We start from the raw sequence: 10751 nt of genomic DNA on the forward strand, positions 1-10751 counted from the left end.
CCCGGAACATCATGTGTGAAGGGTCTGACCGCCTGGCCGCAGGTCTGCAGGGTGGGTGTCAACACTGACTGGGCCAGTGGGCACAAAACGACGCTACAACGTGCTCCTGCCTCATTCCCCACTGTACAGTCACATCCATCCCCTGGTGGAGGAGGAGGAGGACGGCGAGCAGGCGGGCAAAGTCCGTGCGCGTTATGAAATGATTGGTCCCTCATAACAGCTGCAGCTTTCATAAAAGCAATTTCACCGCAGCAGCCAAAAGCACAAAGAGAATATAATAAGCCACCGCAGTCACTGACGAATTACGCGTAAAAAAAAAAAAAAAAAGAAAGAAAGAAAAGAGAAAAAAAGGAGGAAAATGTCGCAAACGTTAAAGCCCGACATTCAACAAATCGTTTACAAGAGCCGAGCCCGGGCTTTTAACGATACGAGCAACCCGGCAGGGCAAAAAAAAAAAAAAAAAAAAACATGAATATTTCAACATACCCTCCTGTCAGACAGACATCCAGAGGACCATAGATGGTGCGCACCGGGGTAGGTCAATCCTGCTCCTGCCGCCGCGCCGCGTTTATTCCCCGGGTTTAGGGAAAGGGAGTGTGTCGGTGTTTTGCCGGTGAGAAGCCCTAATGAGAGAAGGAGGAGGAGGAGAGAGAAAGAGGGAGGGACACTGTCAGATGCAGGGAGGCAGGAGGGAGGAAGACACACACACACATCGAATGAGACGCACGCACGCAGTCAGGCTGTGTGTTGAGGCGGAATGCGTAAAACCAAACAACGCTTGTGTCATTCCTGCAAAAAAAAAAAAAAAGAAAAAAGAATAACCTCCTCTCTGTCAACAAGTAGTCAAATCTCAATAAACACGCCAACAAGGTGACATATTGTTTCCACAGCAGCTGCTTTTATGTACGTGTCAGGGGTTTTGTAACGAGGGAGGCAACAGTAAGAGACAGCACCATTAAAACACATTTGGATTGTTGGTTCTCAAGTGGAGATGTTTCTCTTCTGATCCCCTCTCTGGCTTTTACTGAAATATTTAAAGCCCCGGCGCCACATCAGAGGGGCTGCTGTAATTTCTCGCAGTGTCGTCAGGATGACACAACCCCTCTGATTTCATCACTAAGTCCACTGCTGACAACACACACACACACACACACACTGTCTTAACTGCCGTCACCTTTGCATACAGAGGTGATGGAATGTGTCAGCTCAAAGGGCAGCGCGCCCTCACTGGTAAACACAAATACTAATGGGAGCTGGTGGGATGGGTGTCAGTTCTCCCCACTGTGCCCACTGTAAATTAACGAGGTATTATTTTGAAAGGCAAGCCGAGTTTGATACAATTAATCACTGCTGAGGGCGTGATGTTGCTGATTTGATTAATCACCGTCAGTCTCTTAAACACAGCTCCAAGTATGCTGTAGCGTTTCAACATGAGCCCACATACATTACATACAAGCTCACTGTTATTGCACTTATAACTAAAGGCCGGATTAACAACAGGTCAAAATGCAGTCTGTTGTTTTGGTTGAAGATGAAATATGATAAAAAAAATGACTCACAGTGGATGGTTAAAAAAAAAAATAATAACACAAAGATGAAAACTGATGCAGCAGTCTCCTTTATTCTTTTATCCCGCACATTCCTCTTCCTTGTCAAAATCTGGCGCCTACATCACCCACAATGCAACTCATCCTCCAACAGATTTGTCAGATTCTGCTAGTATAGAAAGGCTAAGACCCTCCCCTTGAGGTGGACCACATGGGACCTTATTTTACTTTCTTTTTTTTTTTTCTTTTTAAATATGTATGGTTGTAAATGGTTTTGAAAGAGAAATAAATAGAGAAAGTCACCGTTCGTCAAAACTATAAAGTGTAACGCCGTGAAACATAATTAAAAAGGTCCCATCTCCCTTATACTGGTATCAATCTTTTTCACATATGCAGCAGTACTCCCACGGACCTGTAAACAGATCTTGGTGTGTAAAAATCAGTGGAATGCTCCTTTAAAAGAGGATCTTGACGCCAAGTCTTAAAATATGCTTTCAGCACGATCATGATTTCGTGCAGAGATTCTATATCGTGCAGTCTGAAATTGCCATGTTGGTGTTAATCAATATTGCAACCAGGGGCCATCATAGCAACTGACCAATAACATTTGTGCATTGTCATAGCTCCGAGATTCGGAGGAAAAGACCGGAAAAATATGCACATGGGAGAAGTCGTCCTTTGAGACAGGTTTAACATTATTAAAGGCTCTATTTTAACTGACCAAGCATTAGCAGAAAGTTCAAAAGGAGCAGAACATAATGACTGAATACTTTCATGTTCCAATCAGGATAAAACTCCCGGTCTCCTTGATTAGAGTCCTGTACTGAACACATCCTACCACAACAGCTTGCGCTAGATGGAAGACAACACTGACTGATATGTTTCAGGAACAACACCAGCATGAGTCACAAAGGTGTGACATCACAACAACGTGATTGGTCAGTTGCACTGGTGGTCCTGGAACAATAATCTTTGTGATATTTTAGGAGCAGGGAGACGTTTTTATATCAACAATAGACCAGATTGACCTATGACTGTTTAGCTCGCTCCAGCTCTACATAACATTTTAGTGTCTTTCAGCTGATTGTTTTGGTTTTACATCCCACAGCGTTAGTGTTTTGATGTCGTTTCCAGACGCAGAGAGCATTTGTCTATGGTGAAAAAACTTCAATAAACCCACTGGACATTAGCTGCTCAGCACCAAACGACACACGGGCAGAGTTAGTGGCTAGCTGTTGAACATAGATGAATATTTAGTCGCTAAGGGGCCAGATAATAACAGGGGGCTAGCATCTTAAATTTGCCCACAAACAGGTTTATCTGGTCATGTTTTATTACTCTTTATAACTTCGGATCTATAGCTGGATGACAAATTAAAGAAAGAAACAGCATCCAGTGTTTCAGTCAGCATTTCTGTGGCCTAGGGGTTGAGATTTATATATCGCAACATCTCCACTCTGTTCCATTACAGCTGGGTTCAACCGTAGGTGTTAATTTGCTTTGAGATCTCTTGACTGTGAAAGCCACAGCATATGATTCACAACACTTTCACACTCATTAAACCACTCAGTGAGCTCGCTTGCTCTGTATGGAAGCATCTGCAACATCATGTTTCTCCATTCATTTATTCAGGTTTGACACTGCTGTATATATATATATATATATATATATATATATATATATATATATATATATATATATATATATACATATATATATACATATATATATACATATATATATATACATATATATATATATTATTATTATTATTATTATTATTATTATTATTATCTATTTTTTTTATTGTTTTATTATTTATTTTTCCGAGGGCTGCATCATCTTTAAGACTTTTTCACTGACAAAGTTGCCTAGATGAAATGGTGTTTGAGAGTCCAATAGACAAAAACATAATATATAGAAAATGAAAAGCTCATTATAAAAGTATACAGTATATGACACCGTCCTGAGGTTTCTGCTTTATGGGTGTCAAGGGCCACTTGTGTTTTACTTGGAGTGTGACACCTTTGTTACCGGTGGCACTGCTGCCTCAAGGACATACACTGCAAGCATAAATTCAAAAGCCACAAGTGTTTGAGTGGCTGTATACCTGCTTACCTCTGCAGTTAGTTAAAGTCGATGGATGTGTAAGCACAATGCATCTTGTTACATAAGCCAACAAAATGAAAACACTGAATGAAAAGTATTTACCTATTGGTATATGCTTGAACCCTCTTTTCTATAAACATTAAGATGGTTTAAATTTTGTATTTACAAATCATAACTACATGACATCTCATCACCTCTGTCATCGGCAGCAGGAAACCTCAGTGCAGGTGACTCTTCATAACTGCACAAATAAGAAGCTGGAGGTGTAAAGTGACGATGCGCAGTTGTAAGGAAAGCCACAAACACATGGACAATAAATAATTGCGGAGAGATCAGTAATGATGCATATTCATAGAGAATCAGGCATTCAAATCTAAATGAGTTTATGCTGGGTGCCAGTCCTCTGGTCGTAGTTTAATCATCTAAACAGCCTGAGTAAGCACAGAGACATGACTCAGTGGAGCTTGCTCACCGTCAGCCAGCAGCTCAAACTTCTCCTCGGGAAGCATCCTGGATTCTGTTTGAAATGTGTGTGCTGTGATTATATATTTATATCATTTACACCCTGCTCTGGAGATCATGATTTATGGGGAGGCTGGTAAAAATTTTATCTAAACTTGAATGCTGCTTAATATTCCCAACACAATATACTTACACATAAGTTACGCTACATATTCTGTCCACAACATCCAGCACACCTTGTAAATTCAGTAAATAAAGAAAATATTTATTCTACCAAGTCAAAGCCCTTTGCGTGATTACGTGATTAACAATATTAGAGTAGCAATAAGTAAACATTTTCTAATTAAAAATGAACTAAGATCATCGACAAAATGTGAATAAAATTACACCACCTTGCCCCAGCCTGTCCTGCTCTAATGTTCCTGTGCTTAAGCTATCATGACCAACACACATAAACCCAAGCTCCCAGTCCAAACTGTCAGCTGCACGGCTAACTGAACGAACTAGCTTACGGCATAAACCGTTAGAGGCAGTTGGTGGATACTCAGGTGAGATGCTGACTAATTTTAAACTTTGAATAGGAATTTGACAGGTGGCCAGTTCTTACATATTGCACCTTTAATACTGAATAGTTATTCATTTTAATGTCCTCTTCTTTGAGCTAAGCTGCCTGTATATCAACAAACCAAGGTAGCTCACTGGCCTGCCTCAAACAACACCTTCAGCAATGAATCAAGTATTTTGAATTGAAGGTAGGTAAATTATTCTGATAGCTTAAAGGCATAATTAAAAAGATAAGATGAGATCAGATAAGAAATACTTTAATGTTCCCACAGGGAAACTTTCATTGGTCCAGCATGAGTGTATTACATTAAATTTTACTTAGCAACATGTATTAATATATCAACCTACCCCTCAATCATTCATTTAACAATAAAGCCAGTAAGAGATAAAGATAAGATAAAAACAGGCTACACAAATACATAAAAAAAGTCCAAATATTTTTCAAATCAAAGGTAAAATGTTATTTCATCAAACAGTGTGTGTCTGGCGCACACACAGATATAAACTGACTCACGCACATACGCTGCCTCTGTGTGTGCGTCTCTATCAAAAGGCGGGCAAAAAAAATAATGGTACCGAAATACTGCGCATATTTTACATGCCAATATGAATTCTGCTCTTGGCCATTTGGCCGCCTTTCAGTATAATGAAAGCTGGAACAAATGTTTCTATGATCTACATTTACAGTAGGAACTCTTAACCATCATACATAAGCGATTGGTGCTGCCTGTCACAGTAATCCTTCTGGTTAGCATGCTAACTTCAGCACAGTAGATTTCTGCAATACAGTGCATAGACGTCAACACTGTTGTCTCTATTCCTCGATTATTCTGGTTCATTTATTGAATGTTTTTTAACAAAAATTCTGACCATGTCTTACAAATTTCCTCTTTAAAAGGAAACTTAACGCTCTTGTTTTGGCTGACTTCCAGGTGCAACTTCTCACTGCTGGGTGTGGTGTGCACATGCTTTTGACTACACCCATCAAACATGTCAGTGAAATGCTGCTTTTCAGCCTGCCCTTAAGTAGCCTGTTACAATCGAAACATTTCCAAGTCAAACACACAAATGTCCAGTATTTCTGTCACAGCTTTACTCGTATTATTGTGAAGGACTCGTATCCAGCAGTTAGACTATGATGAAATACTAAAATGCCGCTGAAACCCACATAATATGAATTATTTGGTGATCAACAGTAGACAGGGAGGCGCACCACACCCAGTGCTGCATTTAATTAAGGCTGTAGTGTATACTAGTTGTCTGTTTTTGACTCCATGGAAGCAGGATTTCTTTGGCTCCGGGCGAACGCTCAGTTGGCAGGACAGTGAAAGCACTGCAGACCAAAAAAAAAAAAGCTGAAACCACACAAAACACTTCATCTACCTTTAATCCATCTGCCTCTGTTTGGGCTCACCAAAGTTAGAGCTGATAGATAAACTACGGGAGATCCTTCAGACGGGCTTTTTGAACGCTGCTGGCATCTGCTCTGAGCTGCTGGTTGCTAATCAAAGACAAGAGACACATTTCATGTGAAGCAGTGACACTGCATGTTTCCTGGGATTCTTTGAGTAGGACAGAACATCATCATTATTTCATCTTCTCCCCTCTCACCTGCGCAGTTTTCTATCCCACCATGCGCCGAGTGGGAGGCAGGAAAACACACGTAGGTAGTCCACCACATGACTAACACAAAGAGACAGATGCTCGCATTCAGGCTGATGGGCACTGTGTCTAAAATAAACTCCCTGAAAATTGCGTTTAACTTTTACAGGGGCGGAAAAGGGAACACATGACGGGTAGAGCTCTGGCTTGAGATGCTTTTCACTGAAATACACTTTCAACTCCTATTTCATGTATGGAATCAGTTCCTGTGTTAGGGTAGCAAAGGCTGGCGCATCTTATTAAACTGTCTTGTTGAGCATGCAGTAGTACGCTTTACATCCTCCAGCCAGCGTTATGAGACGGTCATACAGTCATTTTCGATCTGAGGCGAAGGAGTATTCAAGCAGGCAGTTTTAAAGAAGGCACAGCTTGGTTCACTGCGGAAGGGGTTAAAATCGACAACTGCGCCCAGCGTTTGAGAAAAAGTAAATACTTCTGTCCAAAAATTCCTCCAGCTGGACACAAGTCCAAAACATATGACTGTTTGTGCCCATGGTAACGCCAGCAACTTAGGCAATACTCATCTACTCTTGAAAAAAGTTTTACCAATATGCTGCTGGACAGACGGAGCCAGTGAAGCACTGTAGTAGCCATGCATGGTGCATATTGATGAGGAATGACAAACTGCCAAATATTTGTTTGCCAACTTTCTCTTCTTAGTAAGGAAATGCAGCTACATGGCTTGTCTCCGTTAAATCTGTTTAATATAGATACTACGTCCTATTGCGGTGGACCGGTGATCAAGCATTCCAGCTGTTCAGACAAGTCAAAGAAAGAAAGAAAGAAAGAAAGAAAGAGAAAGATTGCATCAGACTTCCCCAATAACTTACTTCATCGGTCCAAATACGGCCTGTCAGTCAGTGTTGCATCAGCACGACCTACAGCTGGACCGCAGGAGATACTTTGGATTATCACATTAAAGGACCATGTTAAGGTCACCAAAATGGATGGGAACATGCCTCAAAGACATAGCATATAACATACAATACATCATACACCTGTTGAATTAAAACATAGCGACGGCTGAAAATGACTTGTATTCCACCTGGCATGTTTGAGGGCTTTGCAAGTGGGCCATGGTTTTAGTCTGTCCTCTACGCAGATTCATAGCTCGTTGGAAGCGTTTCAGAGGGTCATCCTCGATATTGGTGACTTGCTCGATTCTGTTTGTTTCATCATTTGTCCTTGATTTCAGTGTTTCTACCATGGGTGACTAAGCTGCGTTATTAAACTGTTTCTTTTTTGACTGTTTTATTTATATCTATTATTTTTATTATCAAGGGCTATTTTTAGCCTCTGGGCTAACCTTAGTTAAGGGGTTTCCAGTGTGAGGAGCCAATGAGACTGTGGTGCTCTGAGTAACCACACAGTATATTAAAACATCCCCTGAAGCTATGAACGATTTGTGCCACAGTCAGCTCTGTCCCCAGCTAGTTAGCAAGCTAGCTAGGTAGCATTAGCAGCATTGTGAGGTTAAAGCTCCAGAGATAAAGACAATCAGTGACTGTGTCTGTTTGCTTTGTTTAATTAAAGCATCAGTTAGTTGGTTGACTAAGAATTATTTTGACACTGCTGTTGCTCTAGCTAACAGCAGCTAACTGGCTAAATCTGGTGGCAGATGATGGACTTGTTGCTAAAGAGGCAGGATGTTTGTGTATGTTTTGAAATATAAGTATCTAACCAAATTAACTGTCATGAAATTAATTTATCATGAAAATGATTAAATAGCATGTCACAGTTTTGATTTCTTTATTTAGTCTATTAAATTACCTTTTAAGTTTGCTATTGTACACAATTTATTCACGTGATGATTTATTTAGTGTCTTTATTTCACACTGAAGTGTGATGCCGGCCTGGGGATCTGTCTGAAATGTTCTTACTCTCTCTGTAGTCTTTCCTTTGTGCTTTTATGACACTATTTGGAGAAGACAAATAAAATGAACAAAAATAAAATTTAACTTGACAAGCTGTGAAATGTGTACCTTCCCATAAGTCAACACTTTTCACTGCCCCTGAAGGCAAACTGGATTCTCTTTTATCAGGCGTCCACTTAGGCCAGGAATCAAATCAGGGTCCTTCCCTCTGTGCACCTTCCTACTGGGCCAGCATGTCCTAGAATATCCTCATCATCACAGCGAATTAACTCCACTGCAACAGGAACTATTTAGTTCTGCAGACTATCAATAAAAGAGATGTGTTTTGGATGTCACTTGTGAAAAAATACCCCCCCCCCCCTTTTATTTATTATCCTCACTGCTACCATTTAGCGCTTAGTCTGTCTGTTTATGTAAAACAGTCACATCCCATACAATTTTCCTCCGTGTGTGACAAAGTCTGGCATGAAATGATAAAATGAGCCCATCCAAGTGATTTACAGTGTTTTTGAAAAGACTCAGAGGAGAGCTGCAGCATCCTGTCTCTTCACTGCTGATCTCTTTCTGCCCCCCTGCTATCTGTTGGCGGGGCCATGGCTATTTCCTTCTCTTCATTTGTTCCATCACCACACGACCTTTTGTGCAGCGGCGGAGGGTACTGTGGCTAAAACACAAACTCAAAAGGTTAAATTTAAACTGCAGGCTCGTTATGTGAAAACAGTGAAGAAAAGCAAACAAGCAATGAACGAGACTACAGGGTCAACACTTTTTGTTTGCGAGAGATTATTTCATGGTTGTTTTCATGCCTGCACGGGTCTGAAGGGTTTCAAATGCAACAAGAGGAAGGTGACGCTCATACTCTGACAGTATAATTGATGGCGTAACATTAGAACAAATGGGATTTTTTTTTTTCTTCAAAGAAACCCCATCTGATAAGGCTGGTAACATTACACAGCAGATCCTCTGTATTTCATAGATAATAACATGACCTTCAAGACATTTCACGAACATTTTAAAATCAAATGTAATTTTGTAAGGAAATCTGCATTTGACCTTGGCAGGAACTGTCTGAAAAATGTCTTCCATCTTTGCCCATTTACCCACACAACATTAAGATTCCCAGGTGTTGATTTCTTGCTGCATTTTCAGTCCTGTGCCATCTGTAGCCTCACCCGAGACATATCTGTGCAGCATCAGGGGTCAGAGGGGAACTCGCCTGTCATGCTCCACCATGCATGTGCGTCTGGACAGGTCTGATGATTGCAGACGGCAGCACAGCTCCCTCGCAGCTGCACAGGAAACCAGCCGTGGCATCCTGAACCTGGCGACCCCTGAAACCACATATGGCCATCACAACAATAATAACAACAGCCTGCCGACACCACTCTCCACGGACAGTACGAGACACCAAAACAAAAATAATCTCCACAGAATGTCACATTTATGAGCAAGAGAGGACGATTTGGAGGAAAAGCGGAGCAACACAACCAGCTCTGGATCGGTGTGATTTCTAACTGTCATAAAACAACCAACACATAACATATTTTTCACACCCCAGAAAAACAGACAAAAAAACGCAACCAACATAGAAGGTGGACATGTTGCAGCAACAAAAACAACGATGACAAACACATCACACATAAAAGTTAAAATAATACACTAAAAGTTCAAATAACTTAAAATCTGTGAGTGACCAACCCTGTTGGTTTTAAAAAAGTCCACAGTAATAATAAGAAGAAGAACTTGCTGCGCATACATAAAACATAGCAAAACAATGAAAAGAGTCGTAAGGAAAAGCAAGTATTACAGGGGTCATTACAAATATGAATATAATAATAAAAATAATTAATTAAAAGTGACAAAAATAAGTACAAGCAGAATTTTAAAAAAGCATAAAAGCATCGAGATCGAGGAACAAAAGCAGCTTTAAACTCCAGTGTGTTTAAAACAGCTTGCCCATAAGGCGAGAGCAGCCTGGAGATATAAGAGGGGGCCAACCCAGAAAAGTGATTATAAGGAAGATCAAAATAGATCGACATGTAGCCAATGTAAGTGAGCCAAAAAGGGAGTTACATGGTCATATTTAGGTGGAACTAGTTAAGAGCCGAGCTGCAGCATTTTTGCAAGTTGGAGGTAATGGAGAGGCTTTTGGTCGAGAAGTGTAGGGGGAGCTGCAATAGTTTAGACGAGATTAGATACCGTGAATGCTTGAACCCAACATGCAAAGTCCATTCTTTGTGTCATAGTCCAACACAACATTTTCCTGCAACATACATTAAGGAACTTGTTAAACAGATCTGGAAATCACAAAAGATCACAATCACATGCAGATTTCATATCATTTGGATATGTATTAGGAAGATTAAGGGTCCAAAAATGAATCCCTGTGGAACACCCTGCATGATCTCTGCTGGATTTGATATGCTACCATTACTCTGGATACACTTACATAGGTGAGAATTAAAAAGTCCAGTGGATTCACGGGGACCTATCGTTAGAAATGGAATCATAATGATAATATTTTCATTAGTGT

At 40.6% G+C, this 10751-nt stretch overlaps 1 protein-coding gene across 12 annotated transcripts in view; it reads right to left on the reverse strand.

The window, feature by feature from the left end:
- LOC115583783 (band 4.1-like protein 1) overlaps positions 1-719 on the reverse strand; it is an 88622-nt gene extending 87903 nt beyond the window's left edge. For 4 of the 12 annotated variants that reach the window (XM_030420965.1, XM_030420969.1, XM_030420963.1 and 1 more), the window contains exon 1: positions 487-717. The gene's annotated coding sequence lies outside the window, so the exon portion shown is untranslated. Of the gene's footprint in view, positions 1-486 lie in introns of all 12 variants that reach the window. The other 8 variants (XM_030420975.1, XM_030420971.1, XM_030420974.1 and 5 more) reach the window with 3 other exon arrangements.
- Positions 720-10751: the final 10032 nt, after the last annotated feature.

This window comes from Sparus aurata, chromosome 6, assembly GCF_900880675.1.
Source record: "Sparus aurata chromosome 6, fSpaAur1.1, whole genome shotgun sequence".
Taxonomy (NCBI): domain Eukaryota; kingdom Metazoa; phylum Chordata; class Actinopteri; order Spariformes; family Sparidae; genus Sparus; species Sparus aurata.